Genomic DNA, 21,142 nt, shown 5'->3' with positions numbered 1-21,142 from the left:
GCGCTGGAATAACCTGCCTCTACATCTCAGACTGGCTCCTTCCTTAGGTTATTTTAAACGAAATCTGAAACTGCATTTGCTAGAATTAGCGTTTGGTTCATTAGGTTAACTAGTAAGAGGCTCTTTTCAGATGTTTGTTAGTCATTGTTCTGTCTGAAAAAGAAACATTTTATTATGAAATTTTATTGTGTGACTGTACAGCACATTGGTCAACATCACGTTGTTTTAATTGTGCTTTATAAATAAAGTAAATGAAAAAATGAAAAAAATTAATAGATAATATTTTTACTAATCAATTAGCAAGTCAAATTACCGCTGGAGTACTTATCAATGACATCACTGACCATTTTCCTATTTTTAGTATTTTCAAACAATTACGAAACAAAACAACCAAAACAAATGATTTCAAAGTTGTAAGACATAGAACTCCTGAAGCTATTGCTGCTCTCAGGGGTGATTTATGTGCCCAAACTTGGGAAGAAGTGTATACAACTCCTGACCCTGATAGGGCATACAATGCTTTCCTACTTATTCTAATCCAATTGTATGACCAGCATTGTCCACGTAAGAAATATTACATTAAAAACAAAAATAGCCAGGATAAGCCATGGCTTACTAAGGGCATAGCTAAGGCCTGTAAAAGAAAAAAACAACTCTATAGAGTTTATTTAAAGTAAAGGACTAAACAAAATGAAGAAAGGTATAAAACGTATAAAAATAAGTTAATTCAAATAATAAGATTTAATAAAAAAGCGTACTATTACAATTTGCTGGAGCAGAACAAGAATGATATCCAAGGTACTTGGAGGGTTTTGAATGGCATTATCAGGAATGGGAGAAAAAAGGAAGAATATCCAAATTATTTCACAGTGAATAATTCAATCATCAGTGAAAAAAAGGAAATTGCTAATGCATTTAATAGCTTTTTTTGTCAGTGTTGGGCCTAAGTTAGCCAATGGAATAGTGCAATCAAACAATGCAAAAGAATTTGAAGTAATTAATATTAAAAATAATCTAAACTCACTTTTCATTGAAAGTGTTAGTGAGAGAGAAATCATGGAAATTGTACATTCCTTCAAGACTAAGAGAACAACAGATGGATTTGATATTGATATGGTCCTCGTGAAAGATATCATTGATTGTATTGTTACTCCTTTCATGTATATATGTAATCAGTCTTTTTTAATGGGTATCTTTCCGAGTAAAATGAAAACTGGCAAAGTAATACCTATTTTTAAAAGTGGAGAAAAGCAACAGTTTACCAATTACAGACCGATCTCAATACTCTCGCAGTTTTCAAAAATATTGGAAAAGCTATTTGTGAAACGACTTGATAGCTTTATAGACAAGCATAACTTGTTAAGTGAACATCAGTACGGTTTCAGATCCAATAGGTCCACTTCAATGGCAGTCACAGAACTAGTAGAACAGATATCAACATCTATTGAGAACAGTGAGTATGCTGTTGGGGTCTTTATTGACCTTAGCAAGGCCTTTGACACTATAGACCATTCATTGCTTTTAAATAAATTAGAAAGGTATGGTGTCAGGGGCATAGCACATGCTTGGCTAGAAAGTTATCTAAGTGACCGAAATCAGTATGTACATATTAATAGTATCAGTTCAATGGAGGCAAAAATAACCCACGGTGTTCCTCAGGGCTCCGTTCTGGGACCTAAACTATTTATTATGTACATTAATGAAATTAGTGAAGTCCTCAACAAATTACAATGTATCCTATTTGCTGATGATACCAGTTTGTATGGTTCGGGAAAAGATCTTGAGCTGCTTTTGAATTCAGTAGAAACCGAACTTAAGATACTCAAAAAATGGTTTGAAGTAAATAAACTCTCCATAAATCTGCATGACTAAATATATTGTATTTGGAAACAAGGTAGTAAACAAATTATGTCGACTCAAAATTGGGGAGGTAGAAATTGAAAGGGTGTATGTAATAAAGTTTTTGGGAATCAATATTGATGATAAGTTAAATTGGAAAGCGCATATAAATATACTAAAGACTAAAATTGCAAAACTTATTGCTATATTGTGTAAAATAAAAACCTTTGTGAATCAAAACGCATTATAAATACTGTACAATTCCCTCACCTTCCATACCTTAGCTATTGTGTGGAAATATGGGGGAATACCTATAAAACTAATATACAACCCATTTTCTTATTGCAGAAGAAAGCAATTAGAGTGATTAGCTATGCAGAATACCTTGCTCCAACAAATCCACTTTTTATTAGATTAAATATATTCAAATTTCATGATCTTGTTGATGTTTACACAGCAGTTGTGATGTACAAGGCTCACAACTTCATGCTTCCTCACTGTTTACAAGAGATGTTTCAAACCAGAGAATCTAGATACAGCCTCAGAGGAACTGATCTGTTACAAAAACCCATGGCGAAGAGTAATATTAAGAGGAGGTGTTTATCAGTTAAAGGAGTTGATCTATGGAACGGTCTTCTTATTCAACTTAAGGGCTCTAAAACTGTTAATGCATTTAAGAAAATGAATAAGTTAAACATTATGGAAAAGTATAGAACACTTGAATGAAGAACATTAGAAAAGTAGTTGAAAGAGGATGCATAATATAATTTTGATTGTTGAAGTTTAAGTTCTGTGCTTACATGTTACCATCGTTGGTTTAAGAGAAATTGTAAAATTATGTCATCTTTGGATATAGTGTCTTAGTTGTAAATGGGGTTAGGCAAAATAAGTCTTGACTTCAGCCTAAACCCCTTCGGTCAGGTATTATTTAGCATTTAAATTCCTAATGTACACATTTTGTATTTATCTTTCTAATGTACACATTATTTATTTTATTTTTTCTTTGTTTTTTTTTATTGTATTATGTACAGGATCTTTGAATTGCATGTGACCTAAGATTTAAATGTTCATAATGACCGAAGAAATAAACTACTACTACTACTACTAAGTCTATGGTTGGTCGAGCTTTTTCGGTTTCTGCTCCAAGGTTATGAAATGCTCTTCCATCGACAATTAGAAACTCGACAACACTGGACTGTTTCAAGAAGTCCCTAAAGACTCGTCTTTTTAAAACTGCTTATTTTGCTTGAGTGACAATTACTTCTGTAATTTTTTTGGTAAAAAAATTTGTTCCTGTTTTTTTCTTCCTTTTATCATTGTTTTGATGTCTTTGTTATCATTTCCCTGTGTAGCGCTTTGGGTTTGAGAAAAGCGCAATATAAATAAAAAGTATTATTATTTATTATAATTTCTTTACTATTATGTTCTGTAAGTAATTCTTTAGAAAAATATTTAGGTATTTAGGTACGATTATGAAGTCTATATATGCTTATAATGAATTATAGTCCCATACTTATTTATAAGTAAATATTACTATTCTATAATTATATTTATAAAGACCAATTAAGACTTATACTGCATTATGAGAACATGTTATAGTCACACACACACACACACACACACACACACACATATATATATATATATATATATATATATACATATATATATATATATATATATATATATATATATATACATACATATATATATATATATATATATATATATATATATATATATATATATATATATATATATGCACATTTATAAATGATCAAATATAAAATAGTTCCAGAGACACTTGTTTGCTGTACCAATTAAAAATGGCTAATGTTTGCATTAGAGGTCATGAATGGTAATTTTGATTTTGATTTTATAGCAGTTTTGAAATTATACTTAAAAAATATTGTTGCAGTGTTTTGCTAGTATGTAAAATTAGAAAAACAAAAAAATTTCAACTGTATTACAGTTTTTCTCAATCGATTCAGTACATTTCTCCAAACTCAGGTAACTGCTCTCAAAACATTTAACACAGTGATCTGTACACTTTGTAATTGTCCTAAACAGATAGTAAATTCTCCTTCATCATTTCATACAAATTACAAATCAAAAGCATCATTTTCTAAAAACACTGTGCACAAAATTCCCTAATGTTATCACAGCAGTTCATACAGCCAACCAAATCTTTAATATATCAGGAAAAAACATTTGCAGCTTTTTCATTGGTCTTCACAAAGATCACAAGCATTTTTTGTACCATTTTCAAAACACAACAAACAAAACTCTGTGAATTGTAAAATAGTCAGTTGCACACATGTCCTCAATTAACCCCAAATTGATATCTGATGAGTTAGTAATCCACTCAACACAGAAAAAAACAATTTCCTAATTGTTCACACATCTGTCGTCTTAATTACAACAACTACAAAAGGGGAAGAGAAAAACAACAAAGAATACCAATGAGGAGAAAAGACAGTAAAAAGAAGCATGAGCAATGGAAAAGGAAGAGGTGTAAGAGTGAGAGGTGGTGGACAGAGTAGAGGGAGAAGAAGAGGAAGAGGAGATGGAGAAAGAGCAAGAAGAGATGAAGATGTAGGAGAAGGAGCAAGAATAGCTGAGGATGTAGGACAGACAAAGAAGAGCTGAGGATGTAGGAGAAGGAGAAAGAAGAGCTGAGGATGTATGAGAAAGAGAAAGAAGAGCTGAGGATGTAGGAGAAAGAGCAAGAAGAGCTGAAGATGTAGGAGAAAGAGCAAGAAGATCTGAGGATGTAGGAGAAAGAGAAAGAAGAGCTGAAGATGTAGGAGAAAGAGAAAGAAGAGCTGAGGATGTAGGAGAGAGAAAGAAGAGCTGAGGATGTAGGAGAAAGAGAAAGAGAAAGAAGAGCTGAGGATGTAGGAGACTGAGGATGTAGAAGAAAGAGCAAGAAGAGCTGAGGATGTAGGAGAAAGAGCAAGAAGAGCTGAGGATGTAGGAGAAAGAGCAAGAAGAGCTGAAGATGTAGGAGAGAGAAAGAAGAGCTGAGGATGTAGGAGAAAGAGAAAGAAGAGCTGAGGATGTAGGAGAAAGAGAAAGAAGAGCTGAGGATGTAGGAGACTGAGGATGTAGGAGAAAGAGCAAGAAGAGCTGAGGATGTAGGAGAAAGTGCAAGAAGAGCTGAGGATGTAGGAGAAAGAGCAAGAAGAGACTGAGGATGTAGGAGAAAGAGCAAGAAGAGCTGAGGATGTAGGAGAGGGAAAGAAGAGCTGAGGATGTAGGAGAAAGAGAAAGAAGAGCTGAGGATGTAGAAGAAAGAGCAAGAAGAGCTGAGGATGTAGGAGAGAGAAAGAAGAGCTGAGGATGTAGGAGAGAGAAAGAAGCGCTGAGGATGTAGGAGAAAGAGAAAGAGAAAGAAGAGCTGAGGATGTAGGAGACTGAGGATGTAGAAGAAAGAGCAAGAAGAGCTGAGGATGTAGGAGAAAGAGCAAGAAGAGCTGAGGATGTAGGAGAGAGAAAGAAGAGCTGAGGATGTAGGAGAAAGAGAAAGAGAAAGAGAAAGAAGAGCTGAGGATGTAGGAGACTGAGGATGTAGAAGAAAGAGCAAGAAGAGCTGAGGATGTAGGAGAAAGAGCAAGAAGAGCTGAGGATGTAGGAGAAAGAGCAAGAAGAGCTGAAGATGTAGGAGAGAGAAAGAAGAGCTGAGGATGTAGGAGAAAGAGAAAGAAGAGCTGAGGATGTAGGAGAAAGAGAAAGAAGAGCTGAGGATGTAGAAGAAAGAGCAAGAAGAGCTGAGGATGTAGGAGAGAGAAAGAAGAGCTGAGGATGTAGGAGAGAGAAAGAAGCGCTGAGGATGTAGGAGAGAGAAAGAAGCGCTGAGGATGTAGGAGAAAGAGAAAGAAGAGCTGAGGATGTAGGAGAAAGAGAAAGAAGAGCTGAGGATGTAGGAGAAAGTGCAAGAAGAGCTGAAGATGTAGGAGAAAGAGAAAGAAGAGCTGAGGATGTAGAAGAAAGAGCAAGAAGAGCTGAGGATGTAGGAGAGAGAAAGAAGCGCTGAGGATGTAGGAGAAAGAGAAAGAAGAGCTGAGGATGTAGGAGAAAGAGAAAGAAGAGCTGAGGATGTAGGAGAAAGAGCAAGAAGAGTTGAGGATGTAGGAGAGGGAAAGAAGAGCTGAGGATGTAGGAGAAAGAGAAAGAAGAGCTGAGGATGTAGGAGAAAGAGAAAGAAGAGCTGAGGATGTAGGAGACTGAGGATGTAGGAGAAAGAGCAAGAAGAGCTGAGGATGTAGGAGAAAGTGCAAGAAGAGCTGAGGATGTAGGAGAAAGAGCAAGAAGAGACTGAGGATGTAGGAGAAAGAGCAAGAAGAGCTGAGGATGTAGGAGAGGGAAAGAAGAGCTGAGGATGTAGGAGAAAGAGAAAGAAGAGCTGAGGATGTAGAAGAAAGAGCAAGAAGAGCTGAGGATGTAGGAGAGAGAAAGAAGAGCTGAGGATGTAGGAGAGAGAAAGAAGCGCTGAGGATGTAGGAGAAAGAGAAAGAGAAAGAAGAGCTGAGGATGTAGGAGACTGAGGATGTAGAAGAAAGAGCAAGAAGAGCTGAGGATGTAGGAGAAAGAGCAAGAAGAGCTGAGGATGTAGGAGAGAGAAAGAAGAGCTGAGGATGTAGGAGAAAGAGAAAGAGAAAGAAGAGCTGAGGATGTAGGAGACTGAGGATGTAGAAGAAAGAGCAAGAAGAGCTGAGGATGTAGGAGAAAGAGCAAGAAGAGCTGAGGATGTAGGAGAAAGAGCAAGAAGAGCTGAAGATGTAGGAGAGAGAAAGAAGAGCTGAGGATGTAGGAGAAAGAGAAAGAAGAGCTGAGGATGTAGGAGAAAGAGAAAGAAGAGCTGAGGATGTAGGAGACTGAGGATGTAGGAGAAAGAGCAAGAAGAGCTGAGGATGTAGGAGAAAGTGCAAGAAGAGCTGAGGATGTAGGAGAAAGAGCAAGAAGAGACTGAGGATGTAGGAGAAAGAGCAAGAAGAGCTGAGGATGTAGGAGAGGGAAAGAAGAGCTGAGGATGTAGGAGAAAGAGAAAGAAGAGCTGAGGATGTAGAAGAAAGAGCAAGAAGAGCTGAGGATGTACGAGAAAGAGAAAGAAGAGCTGAAGATGTAGGAGAAAGAGCAAAAAGAGCTGAGGATGTAGGAGAAAGTGCAAGAAGAGCTGAAGATGTAGGAGAAAGAGAAAGAAGAGCTGAGGATGTAGAAGAAAGAGCAAGAAGAGCTGAGGATGTAGGAGAGAGAAAGAAGCGCTGAGGATGTAGGAGAAAGAGAAAGAAGAGCTGAGGATGTAGGAGAAAGAGAAAGAAGAGCTGAGGATGTAGGAGAAAGAGCAAGAAGAGCTGAGGATGTAGGAGAGGGAAAGAAGAGCTGAGGATGTAGAAGAAAGAGCAAGAAGAGCTGAGGATGTAGGAGAGAGAAAGAAGCGCTGAGGATGTAGGAGAAAGAGAAAGAGCTGAGGATGTAGGAGAAAGAGAAAGAAGAGCTGAGGATGTAGGAGAAAGAGAAAGAAGAGCTGAAGATGTAGGAGAAAGAGCAAAAAGAGCTGAGGATGTAGGAGAAAGTGCAAGAAGAGCTGAAGATGTAGGAGAAAGAGCAAGAAGAGACTGAGGATGTAGGAGAAAGAGCAAGAAGAGCTGAGGATGTAGGAGAGGGAAAGAAGAGCTGAGGATGTAGGAGGAAGACAAAAGAAGAGCTGAGGATGCAGGAAGAGGAGAAGATAGCGGAGTAGAGGGAGAAGAGATGGATAGATTGGAGGAATCTGAGTAGAAAATATAAGAAGAGATGGACAGAGAGGAAGAGGAGGAAAAGGTGTAAGAGGAGAGCAAGGTGTAAGAGGAGTGCAAGTTCTAAGAGGAGGGAGGAGAGGTAGAAGTAAAGGGTACACACATGTTTCGTTTGAAATCAGAGCCACACTTATTGACCATGTCATAAATCATGGTGTCTCACTGAGAGAAGCTGAGCAGAGAGTTCAACCCAATATAAACAGATCCACAGTGGCTTCAATTATCCGCACATTTCAGAGGGAAAACCGGTAAGTAACTATATCATTCTACTTCTACAATGAGAGTCCATGTAGTCTTGTTTGAACAAAAACAAGAGCATGCCATTGTTGACATGGTGGTCCAAAACAACACCCTCCGCCTCAAAGAAATTCAGCAAAGAATAACACAGGGACAATCAACTGTTCCACAATATCCACCAATGCAGTCTCTCCACAATTGATTTGAATTGAATTGTTCTAAGGAGAAATGCAATCCGAATGAAACAAGTATACAAAGTGCCCTTTCAGAGGAACTCAAGGAGTTGTGATTCTAGTTTGTTCAAGTATGTGCAACCCAATTACTGCCCAGTAGGCACTTTTTTTAACGTTTTTTTAACGTCAAAATGACGTTAGATTAACGTTGGACCCAAACGTTGACGTCATGACGTCAACCCAATTTTCATTTTCAACCAAAATGCAACATCTATCCAACGTTTGATGTAGAAGTCAATCTAACGTTGGGTTATAACGTCAACCCGATTTTCATTTTCAACCAAAATGCAACGTCTTTCCTACGTTGGATATTGACGTCAGACTGACGTTGGGTTATGACGTCAACCCGATTTTCATTTTCAATCAAAATGCAATGTCTTTCAAACATTGAAAGTAAACGTCAGTCTGACGTTGGGTTATGACATCAACCTGATGTTGGGTAAACCTCCCACGTTCGACGTTGCATTTTGGTTGAAAATGGAAATCAGTTTGACGTCAGACCCCAATGTTAAGCTTGACATCAAACTCACATGTTGGGCCAACCACCAACAGTGGACAGACATTGAATTGTGGTTGTAAATCAATAGAGTTGATGTCTTTAAATCAGCTCCAACTTTGAATTTTGGTTGTTCAAGTATGTGCAACCCAATTACATGCACTTTTACTGTCAACACAAAGATATATATTTCCTGAATTTTAAGTATGTGTCCATAAACTATCCATGCTACTGTAAGTGAAAATATTTAGGTATATCTATGTATACTGCTGCTTCAAAGTGTGAACTCAAACTTCAGCAACAGTTTCACAGTAGTATTGACTGCAATCATATGAAGGACTAAAAATGACAGAACGAAAAATAAATAAATAAATAAATAAAAGTAGAAATAAATAAATAAATGCAGAAATAATAGTGAAAATAAATACATTTTGGTAATATAAATGGCTATTTCTGTATTTTTACATGTATTTATTTATTTATTTATTTATGCATTTCTATATGTATTTATTTATGTATTTATACATTTATTTATATATTTATGTATTTATATATTTATATATGTATTTATTTATACATTTATTTATTCCTACAATGATTTATTTCTGTATTTCCACATTTCTACATTTATTTATTTCTGTATTTCCACATTTCTACATTTATTTATTTCTGTATTTCCACATTTCTACATTTATTTTTCCCTGCGCATGTATGCTAATTGACCAATGGCTAAGCCACGCCCCCTCCACTCACTCAGACAAACAGTCAACATTCGGTAGCAGGCGCTTTGGCAGCTGTTACAGTAGGAGACATTTCACAGGAGGCAATTGATGATTTTTTGGAGACAGAAAGATTATATATCATCTCGATGTCACCAAAAGGGCCTTAAATATGCATTGGAGGGTTATATTAATAATTTTATTGTTGAGAAGGTCGATAAGCTTCAGCTCCAGAACAAATATATTTGCTTTATACGCGCGTCCTATTCGCTTTGGATTCAAAATGTTCAAGCGTCGAACTAGACGCGGATACGCGCGAATTTGACGCATTCGCGTTTGGTGTGAGCGCAGAATAATGAACACTCAGGCTGCGATGTCAAGATTGCATTGCTGGAATGTGTGTGTGTGTGTGTGTTTGTGTGTCTCTGTGTGTGTGTGTGTGTGTGTGTGTGTGTCAGAGAGCGGGCGCGATCGAACAGTGGAAACATATAAACATACTCCATTTTGTTCATACAGGACATAATTAAAACTGCAAAGTGTTTAGCCTACTTATATTTGTGTAAAACACAACATTGTGCTTTTGTCAAACTGTAAACTCTTGTCAAACTGTAACCTACAACTGTCACCCAACCAAAATCACACACACACACACGCTTTTTAAAAACCAAAATGACAAGAAAAAACATAAAAACGAATGAAAACTGATAACCGCAATGCATTGCAATGGACGAGGAAGCAGAGAACGTCCGAGTGTATTGGGTTAGCTATGTGTACTGTGATTGGCTCATCGCGTTTGGGGGCGTGGCTTAGCCATTGGTCAATTAGCATACATGCGCAGGGAAAAATAAATGTAGAAATGTGGAAATACAGAAATAAATAAATGTAGGAATAAATAAATGTATAAATAAATACATATATAAATAAATAAATATATAAATACATAAATATATAAATAAATGTATAAATACATATAGAAATGCATAAATAAATAAATAAATACATGTAAAAATACAGAAATAGCCATTTATATTACCAAAATGTATTTATTTTCACTATTATTTCTGCATGTATTTATTTATTTCTACTTTTATTTATTTATTTATTTATTTATTTTTCGTTCTGTCATTTTTAGTCCTTCATACAATCAATGCCATTACTGTAAAACACTAACTTACTGTGTTGTACCTTGTGTTCTTTTTACTCTAGAGAATCTTGGAGTTGGATAGCAGTGCAACTCATTATGAGTACCTGTATATTGATGAAGCAGGCTTCAATCTTCACAAAAAAAGGAGAAGAGGGAGAAATGTGATTGGCCATCGGGCTACAGTCAATGTCCCTGGACAACGAGGAGGCAACATCACTCTCTGTGCCACAATTTCTACAACTGGTGTTGTGGCACACAATGCTGTCTTGGGACCACACAACACAGAAAGGCTCCTACATTTTTTAAACCTCCTCAATGAAATCCTCCTTCCACAGGGTGATCAGGAGAAAATGGTGCGGAATTTTGTAGTTGTTTGGGACAATGTCCAATTCCACCATTCAGCACTAGTGCGAGAGTAGTTTGAGAATCACCCACATTTCAGGATGGTGTTCCTTCCTCCATATTCTCCTTTCCTGAATCCAATTGAGGAATTATTCTCCTCTTGGAGATGGAAAGTACATGATCGCAACCCTTACAACCAAGTAAGTCTTCTTCAAGCAATGGAAGAGGCCTGTGGAGATATTGGGGCACAAGCATGTCAAGGATGGATATAGCATTCAAGGCATGAAAAGTATTTGCTGTGATGTTGATGAAATTCTCTGGCCAGATGTTATTGAGAGGCATGATCAATAAATTAATTGATTCAATGAATGCAGTACTTTTTTTATTATTTTATTTTTTATTTACCCATGTATTTATTTGCATAATATATATATATATTTTTTTTTTGTGGGGTGACAACTCATTGTTATACACCTGATCTCCTCATTAAAGAACTTAATGAAAAACATGTATTTTCATTTATTTCTTTGTGTATCTTCAGCTGAATTTGTTATCAAATCAACAGAGAACACAATTTTAGTTTTGATGTTAATATTGAATTTTAATAAATGCATTAGTAGAATAAAATGCTGTGTTTCATTGTGCAGTGAATAACTGTTTCGCCAACATAAGTGTGTGTTTAGATTGCTGTTAACTGTTTTGAGAGTTGTTACCTGAGTTTGGAGAAATGTACCAAATCGATTGAGAAAAACTGTAAGAGTTTTAATGAAGAGAGTTGTGGTTTATAATCTGAGCTTGAGTGAATGTTTCAGTTCTGTGTCTCTCGCCTCTAAAACTCAGGAGGTTTTTGTACGAGTGAAGATGTGACTTGTATCACAGTGGTATTCGGCCAAGGAACAAAACTGAATGTGATCGGTGAGTAAACTTTACTCTTTCAATACTGTTCAGTCACTTTTTATTATTTAAAAAAAAAGGTCAATTTATACAATAAAAAATGTAATATATTGATTTACTTAAAAAACAACAAAAACTTGTTCTTGAGATTTTATTTATATAATCTAAATTAAGTATTTAAAATAAATATAATCAAATATATTTATAATATATTTGATTATTTCAAAATTCACCTTAATAATGATTTTTAAAATCTGAACTCAAGTTGATGGGTTAATAATATTAAAATAGTTTTTTAAATGCTTGATATTTACCCTCATGTTGTCTGTTCTTTATCACTTTAAAGCTGATTTGAAACAGTCCATATTGTTAAAAGTGCATTAGAAATGAAGGTGACTTGACTTTGTAGAGTCAGATTTAAGGTTAAATTCAATATTAAAAATATAAATATAGCTGCGAGCAGCGATTGCGGGCCCAAGCCGGTGGCACCGCCACCCTGGTACCTTTAGTTACACTAAAGCCACCGGGGTGGCGGTGTCACCGGCTTGGGCCCTCCATCGCTGCTCGCAGCTATATTTATATTTTTAATATTGAATTTAACCTTAAATCTGACTACAAAGTCAAAGTATATACATAATGTATATATATACATTATATACATGTAACAAAACACACTGCTGAAGTTTCATCAAGATCAGTTAACGTATGCAGAAGTTATATTACTTCGTGTTTCTCTTTTCTCGCCATAAATTCGTTTCCTCGCCACGGCCAAACCGTTCGAGATATCAAAAATCCGTCCGCAATTTATCATCCTCAATGTCTTGACTTCATGCACACCAAGTTTGGAGGCGATTGGATGAATTCTCTAGGATGAGTACATCAAATTCCACAGCATGCGTTTTTCAAACAACTCATAATAGCTGACTTCCTGTTGGGCGGAGCTAATAACTTAGAGTGCGGAAGTTGTTCGGCCCGATGAGATCTATATGTGTACTGAGTTTCATATTAATTCATGCAAGCGTGTTTGATATATGGACCAAGTTTTCAGACCGTGTTGTTGAGCCCCCCTGCCACGCCCGGGTACCAGCTTCAGCCCGGCTCTGATGACTGTGGTTTCTGACCTGTGTGAAAAGTTTCAAGAATTTTTGAGCACGTTAAGGGCCCCAAAAGCCCCTGAAACCTTGAAAAACAAAGATTAAATGGAATAGACAACACCCCCCCCCCCCCACCCCCCCCCCCCCCACCCCACACACACACACAGACACACAGAGAGAGAGAGGAAATTCTCCAGAAAATCCACATTCAAACCAAAATATCTGACTTCCTGTTGGTCTGAGGTAATGACTGTAAATTAGAAAGTTGTCCGGCTTGATGAGAACAATACACCTACGAAGTTTTGTGATTCTAGGAAAAACTAAGCCCCCATTTTTGACTAAAGGTGGTGCTACTGAGCCATTCCACCACGCCCGTTTCTGAAACTTTGCACGTCTACTGGATAATAAATATGATGTGTCTGTCGAGTTTCATGCATTTTCAAGCATGTGAAGAGTCTCAAAAGCATCTGAAAAGAATATTAAAGTTTGATGCGTTGCCACGGCAACAGTATCTAAGATATCAATAATCCTTTCACAGGTCTACATCTGCCGTGTGTCTACATTATACACATAAAGTTTTAAGCAAATCGGGTAAAAATAAGAGGGTGATTTCAAAGCATTTTGAAAGTGACACACTTCCTGTTGCCAGTTGGTGGCGCTATAACTTTGACTCACAAATGTCACATCCATGTGATCGGCCTCTTACAACGAACACAGATAATGAATGCAGAAGTTATAACACACTTCCTGTGTCCCATTATTCACCATAAATTCGTTTCCTCGCCACGGCCAAACCGTTCGAGATATCAAAAATCTGTTCGCAAGAATTCATCCTCAATGTCTTGACTTCATTCACACCGAGTTTGGTGGCGATCGGATGAATTCCCTAGGAGGAGTATTTCACATTCCATTGTATGCGTTTTTCAAACAACGTATAATAACCGACTTCCTGTTGGGCTTTTGTAAAACTTAGAGCACGAAAGTTGTTCGGCCCGATGAGATCTATGTGTACTGAGTTTCATATTATTACATGCAAGCGTGTTTGATTTATGGACCAAGTTTTTGGACCCCATTCCAGGGGGCGCTGTCGAGCCCCCCTGCCACGCCTCGGTACCAGCTTCAGCCCGGCCCTGATGGCCGCAGGTTCTGACGTGTGTGCAAAATTTCAAGAGTTTTTGAGCATGTTAAGGGCCCCAAAAGTGGCAAAAAGGCAGAAAAAAAATCCTTACGGAAACAATAGGGCCTTCGCCCTTTCATGGCTTGGGCCCTAATGATGATTCTAGTAACTGTCTTGTTAGGGCCCAAGCCCTGAAAGGGCGAAGGCCCTATTGTTTCCGTAAGGATTCTTTTTTTAGGGCCCAAGCCCTGAAAGGGCGGAGGCCCTATTGTTTTCGTAAGGATTTTTTTTTTTTTTTTTTTTTTTCTTCATTATTTTTTGTTTTGCCTTTTTGCCACTTTTGGGGCCCTTAACATGCTCAAAAACTCTTGAAACTTTGCACACAGGTCAGAACCCGCGGCCATCAGGGCCGGACTGAAGCTGGTACCCGGGCGTGGCAGGGGGGCTCGACAGCGCCCCCTGGAATGGGGTCCGAAATCTTGGTCCATATATCAAACACGCTTGCATGTAATAATATGAAACTCAGTACACATATAGATCTCATCGGGCCGAACAACTTTCGTGCTCTAAGTTTTACAAAAGCCCAACAGGAAGTTGGTTATTATACGTTGTTTGGAAAACGCATACAATGGAATGTGAAATACTCCTCCTAGGGAATTCATCCGATCGCCGCCAAACTCGGTGTGAATGAAGTCAAGACATTGAGGATGAATTCTTGCGAACAGATTTTTGATATCTCAAACGGTTTGGCCGTGGCGAGGAAACGAATTTATGGCGAATAATGGGACACAGGAAGTGTGTTATAACTTCTGCATACATTATCTGATCTTGCTGAAACTTCAGCAGTGTGTTCGTTGTAAGAGGCCGATCACATGGATGTGACCTTTGTGAGTCAAAGTTATAGCGCCACCAACTGGCAACAGGAAGTGTGTCACTTTCAAAATGCTTTGAAATCACTTTCTTATTTTTACCCGATTTGCTTAAAACTTTATGTGTATAATGTAGACACACGGCAGATGTAGACCTGTGAAAGGATTATTGATATCTTAGATACTGTTGCCGTGGCAACGCATCAAACTTTAATATTCTTTTCAGATGCTTTTGAGACTCTTCACATGCTTGAAAATGCATGAAACTCGACAGACACATCACATTTATTATACAGTAGACATGTGCAAAGTTTCAGAAATGGGCGTGGTGGAATGGCTCAGTAGCGCCACCTTTAGTCAAAAATGGGGGCTTAGTTTTTCCTAGAATCACAAAACTTGGTAGGTGTATTGTTCTCATCAAGCAGGACACCTTTCTAATTTACAGTCATTACCTCAGACCCACAGGAAGTCAGATATTTTGGTTTGAATGTGGATTTTCTGGAGAATTTCCTCTCTCTCTCTGTGTGTCTGTGTGTGTGTGTGGGGGGGGGGGGGGGGGATTTGTCTATTCCATTTAATCTTTGTTCTTCAAGGTTTCAGGGGCTTTTGGGGCCCTTAACGTGCTCAAAAACTCTTGAAACTTTCCACACAGGTCAGAACCCACAGTCATCAGAGCCGGGCTGAAGCTGGTACCCGGGCGTGGCAGGGGGGCTCAACAGCACCCCCTTGGACACGGTCTAAAAACTTGGTCCATATATCAAACACGCTTGCATGAATTAATATGAAACTCGGTACACATATAGATCTCATCGGGCCGAACAACTTCCGCACTCTAAGTTACTAGCTCCGCCCAACAGGAAGTCGGCTATTATGGGTTGTTTGAAAAACGCATGCTGTGGAATTTGATGTACTCATCCTAGAGAATTCATCCAATCGCCTCCAAACTCGGCCAGCATGAAGTCAAGACATTGAGGATGATAAATTCCGGACGGATTTTTGATATCTCGAACGGTTTGGCCGTGGCGAGGAAACAATGGCGAGAAAAGAGAAACACAAAGTAATATAACTTCTGCATACGTTAACTGATCTTGATGAAACTTCAGCAGTGTGTTCGTGGTAAGAGGCCGATCAGATGGATGTAACTATTGGGAGTCAAAGTTATAGCGCCACCAACTGGCATATATACATATATATATATATATATATAAATATAGCTGCGAGCAGCGATGGAGGGCCCAAGCCGGTGACACCGCCACCCCGGTGGCTTTAGTGTAACTAAAGGCACCAGGGTGGCGGTGCCACCGGCTTGGGCCCGCAATCGCTGCTCGCAGCTATATTTTTTTCTTCATTCTTTTTTTTTTGCCTTTTTGCCACTTTTGGGGCCCTTAACATGCTCAAAAACTCTTGAAATTTTGCACACATGTCAGAACCTGCTGCCATCAGGGCCGGGCTGAAGCTGGTACCGGGGCGTGGCAGGGGGGCTCAACAGCGCCCCCTTGAATGGGGTCCGAAAACTTGGTCCATAAATCAAACACGCTTGCATGTAATAATATGAAACTCAGTACACATATAGATCTCATCGGGCCGAACAACTTTCGTGCTCTAAGTTTTACAAAAGCCCAACAGGAAGTTGGTCATTATACGTTGTTTGGAAAACGCATACAATGGAATGTGAAATACTCCTCCTAGGGAATTCATCCGATCGCCACCAAACTCGGTGTGAATGAAGTCAAGACATTGAGGATGAATTCTTGCGAACAGATTTTTGATATCTCGAACGGTTTGGCCGTGGCAAGGAAATGAATTTATGGCGAATAATGGGACACAGGAAGTGTGTTATAACTTCTGCATACATTATCTGATCTTGATGAAACTTCCGCAGTGTGTTCGTTGTAAGAGGCCGATCACATGGATGTGACTATTGTGAGTCAAAGTTATAGCGCCACCAACTGGCTGCAGGAAGTTTGTCACTTTCAAAATGCTTTGAAATCACTCTCTTATTTTTACCCGATTTGCTTCAAACTTTGTGTATAATGTAGACCCACAGCAGATGTAGGCCTGTGAAAGGATTATTGATATCTTAGATACTGTTGCTATGGCAACGCATCGACCTTTAATATTATTTTTTGATGATTTTGAGACTCTTATCATGCTTGAAATTGCATGAAACTCGAAAGACACATCCCATTTATTAGCCAGTAGACATGTGCAAAGTTTCAGAAACGGGCGTGGTGGAATGGCTCAGTAGCGCCACCTTTAGTCAAAAATGGGGGCTTAGTTTTTCCTAGAATCACAAAACTTGGTATGTATATTTTTCTCATCAAGCCGGACAACTTTCTAATTTACAGTTATTAGCTCAGACCCACAGGAAGTCAGATATTTTGGTTTGAATGTGGATTTTCTGGAGAATTTTCTCTCTCTCTCTCTGTGTCTGTGTGTGTGTTGGGGGGGGGGGGGGATTTGTCTATTCCATTTAATCTTTGTTTTTCAAGGTTTCAGGGGCTTTTGGGGCCCTTAACATGCTCAAAAACTCTTGAAATTTTGCACACATGTCAGAACCTGCTGCCATCAGGGCCGGGCTGAAGCTGGTACCGGGGGGTGGCAGGGGGGCTCAACAGCGCCCCCTTGAATGGGGTCCGAAAACTTGGTCCATAAATCAAACACGCTTGCATGTAATAATATGAAACTCAGTACACATATAGATCTCATCGGGCCGAACAACTTCCGCACTCTAAGTTATTAGCTCCGCCCAACAGGAAGTCAGCTATTATGGGTTGTTTGAAAAACGCATGCTGTGGAATTTGATGTACTCATCCTAGAGAATTCATCCAATTGCCTCCAATCTCGGTCAGCATGATGTCAAGACATTGAGGATGCTAAATTGCGGACGGATTTTTGATATCTTGAACGGTTTGGCCGTGGCGAGGACACAAATTTATGGCGAGAAAAGAGAAACACAAAGTGTTATAACTTCTGCACACATTAACTGATCTTGATGAAACTTCAGCAGAGTGTTCGTGGTAAGAGGCCGATCATATGGATGTAACTATTGTGAGTCAAAGTTATAGTGCCACCAACTGGTACCAGGAAGTGTGTCACTTTCAAAATGCTTTTGACAAAAGTGGGGGGGTTACTTTTACCCACAGTTACAAAAATCAGTACGTATATTGGACTCATCGAGCCGGACAACTTTCTAATTTACAGTCATTAGCTCCGACCAACAGGAAGTCAGATATTTTGGTTTGAATGTGGATTTCTTTGAAAAATCAGCCTCTGAATTTTTACCCACTCCTCTTAAGTGGTTTATTTTATTCCCACCAAACTTTTTCAACATGATAAAAATACATTAAAGATGCTAAGTTGTGAACGGATAATACATATCTCAAATGGTTTTGCTATGGCGAGGGATTAAAGTAATGTCAAAAATGTAAAGACTTTCAATTTAATAATTAAGTTTAAAAACAGCCAGAATGTTTTTTTTAGTCCAAAAAATTAATAAATCATGTCATTCATAGTGCTATACTGCCCTTTTGTGTTCAAAATCAGGTAGGACTATTGTATCTATATAAAAATATACTAGGTATGTGATGGTGAGAATATTTTACCACCGGTTAATCAACGGGTTAATCAACGTTAATCAATGTTGTGGAATATTTTGAGTGTATCATAAAATCAGAATAAGGTAAGACAAGTAATATTTTCTGTCTTTTATTTATTTATATAAAATAAATAAAAGATCGCTGCTCGCAGCTATATATATATATATATAGCTGCGAGCAGCGATGAAGGGCCAAAGCCGGCAGCACCACCACCCCGGTGCCTTTAGGTAACTAAAGGCATCGGGGTTGCGGTGCCACCGGCTTGGGCCCGTAATCGCTGCTCGCAGCTATATTATTTTATTTCCATTTGCAATGTGTATCCTTTAACTGACCCATTTACACAAGTTGTGATACATTTATGTTATATTATATTATATTATATTATATTATATTATATTATATTATATTATATTATATTATATCTTGTTGTCATGAATTCCCTGCCTGTTTTCTCCAGACTTTCCTCTGGCTCCTCCTGTTCTGACACTCTTGCCTCCGTCCACTGAGGCTCTGAAGGAGAGTAAAGCTACACTTGTGTGTCTGGCTGAGGATATTTCTGTAGCTCTGGTTCATGTCAGCTGGACAGTCAATGGACGCTCTGTTACAGATGGAGTTTGGAGCAGTGCTACTGAGAAACAACAAGACAAAACCTTCAAAATGAGCAGCTCTCTGACCATCGACTCCTCGGACTGGACCGATAATGTGGATTTCTCATGTGAAGTGTCAGTGGGCTCAAAATTCACTAAGAAAAGTATCAAAAACTCACAGTGTTATTGAAATATTGTCTGATTGAAAATAACAGATGTTATTTTCTTCTTCTTTATTTCTTTTCATATTATTTGAATTGTATGATGCCATATCTGAGACACAAGTATATACTTTAATTTTTGGTTTTGGTTCTGCAATTAAAGATCTTTGGCAATGCATTTGTTTGCATTTTCTTTCACAGATGCATGACTCTCTCTCAGGATACACCTGCACAATGTGCCTCATAATTTCAGCTTTATGCAAATCATGATGTTCCTCAGAGCTCTTTCAGAACTGAAACACACAAACTTAGTCTGTTAAGAAGTCACCGGCTGCACAGATCACAGAGAAATATATTTCATATACACAAAACCACATTGTAATTAACATGATTTTGTGATATCTAATCAATGCTTTATTTTGCATCACATATCTTACTCATTTATAACTTTTACTACATACTATTAAAAATATTTTTCTGTAATTGACAATCAGGGAACATAAATGTAAAAAATAACGATGTGCTTGGATAAGTGATTTATAATAAATACTGCAATATTTCATAAAAAAATAAGATTGCATGGTGACTTCAACATTTGGAAATCTGATCAAAGTCAAGAATGGTTAAACATCATGTTCATTCATCACTCATATACTCTATATACATTTCAGACAGAGGGTCAGAATGAAGGTTGAAGATTGCAGTTTTTCAGCATTTTTGAGCAAAATATCTTTATTAACATTAAAAGTGAACCTCAAGGAACATTAAAATATCATATCATGACCCCTTTAACATTTGGAACTCTAATCAAATAGTCAGGAATGGTTAAACATCATGTTCATTTATCACACATATTCTCTAACAGCTAATAGTGGACAATCTGTTCAAAACTCCTGTAATCGTTCTGTTATAAGAGCAGATCAGTTTGACTAATGCAGTATCACAGCAAACCAGGAAACTCAGCTGAAGTGTGGACTGCTTTTCAAGATGGTGGCGCGTATAGATGTTGCGGCTCAGAGCTCTCAGTTTTTGATGGACCTGGGACTGCCTAATGTTGAACCTGGGACTGCCTAATGACCTGGGACTGCCTAATGTTGGACCTAGGACTGCCTAATGTTGGACCTGGGACTGCCTAATGTTGGACCTGGGACTGCCTAATGTTGGACCTGGGACTGCCTAATGACCTGGGACTGCCTAATGTTGGACCTGGGACTGCCTAATGTTGGACCTGGGACTGCCTAATGTTGGACCTGGGACTGCCTAATGTTGGACCTAGGACTGCTTAATGTTGGACCTAGGACTGCCTAATGTTGGACCTGGGACTGCCTAATGTTGGACCTGGGACTGCCTAATGTTGGACCTAGGACTGCCTAATGTTGGACCTAGGACTGCCTAATGTTGGACCTGGGATTGCCTAATGTTGGACCTGGGACTGCCTAATGTTGGATCTGGGACTGCCTAATGATGGACCTAGGACTGCCTAATGTTGGACCTAGGACTGCCTAATGTTGGACCTAGGACTGCCTAATGTTGGACCTGGGATTGCCTAATGTTGGATCTGGGACTGCCTAATGATGGACCTAGGACTGCCTAATGTTGGACCTAGGACTGCCTAATGTTGGACCTGGGACTGCCTAATGTTGGACCTAGGACTGCCTAATGTTGGACCTGGGACTGCCTAATGTTGGACCTGGGACTGCCTAATGTTGGATCATTTTATTTCACGAGTTCACATTTACAAATAAGTCAGATAGAATAAATGGTATGCACATTTGGTGTGCTGTCCAAGGAGAGGGCTCTGGGCTCAGAATTCGGCCCGAATACCCTACTCCCCCCGTGTTCCTGACTGTGGAAGGAACAAGACAAGAGTGAGGAGTCGGGGTTGTGGAGGGATGCTGATAAAACTGTCGAGGAATGTAGGTGAGTCGACTGAGTGAATATATATATATATATATATATATATATATATATATATGCTTCCTCTCATGCTGATAGGATACATGATGATTGTTG

General features: G+C 38.5%; 1 protein-coding gene and 1 long non-coding RNA gene across 2 annotated transcripts in view; both read left to right on the top strand.

Moving 5' to 3' along the window:
- Nucleotides 1-21,142, top strand: part of LOC311093558 (immunoglobulin lambda-1 light chain-like) — a 66,039-nt gene that overhangs the window by 11,634 nt on the left and 33,263 nt on the right. The window lies entirely within an intron of this gene.
- Nucleotides 11,565-19,307, top strand: LOC311093624. The gene is made up of 2 exons (XR_014608451.1): nucleotides 11,565-11,723; nucleotides 18,839-19,307. It is a non-coding gene; the product is annotated as an uncharacterized lncRNA (long non-coding RNA).

This window comes from Abramis brama (genome assembly GCF_963993115.1).
Source record: "Abramis brama genome assembly, chromosome: 1".
Taxonomy (NCBI): Eukaryota; Metazoa; Chordata; class Actinopteri; order Cypriniformes; family Leuciscidae; genus Abramis; species Abramis brama.
Note: the sequence above shows the minus strand (reverse complement) of the source record. Positions and strands in the feature narration are given on the sequence as shown.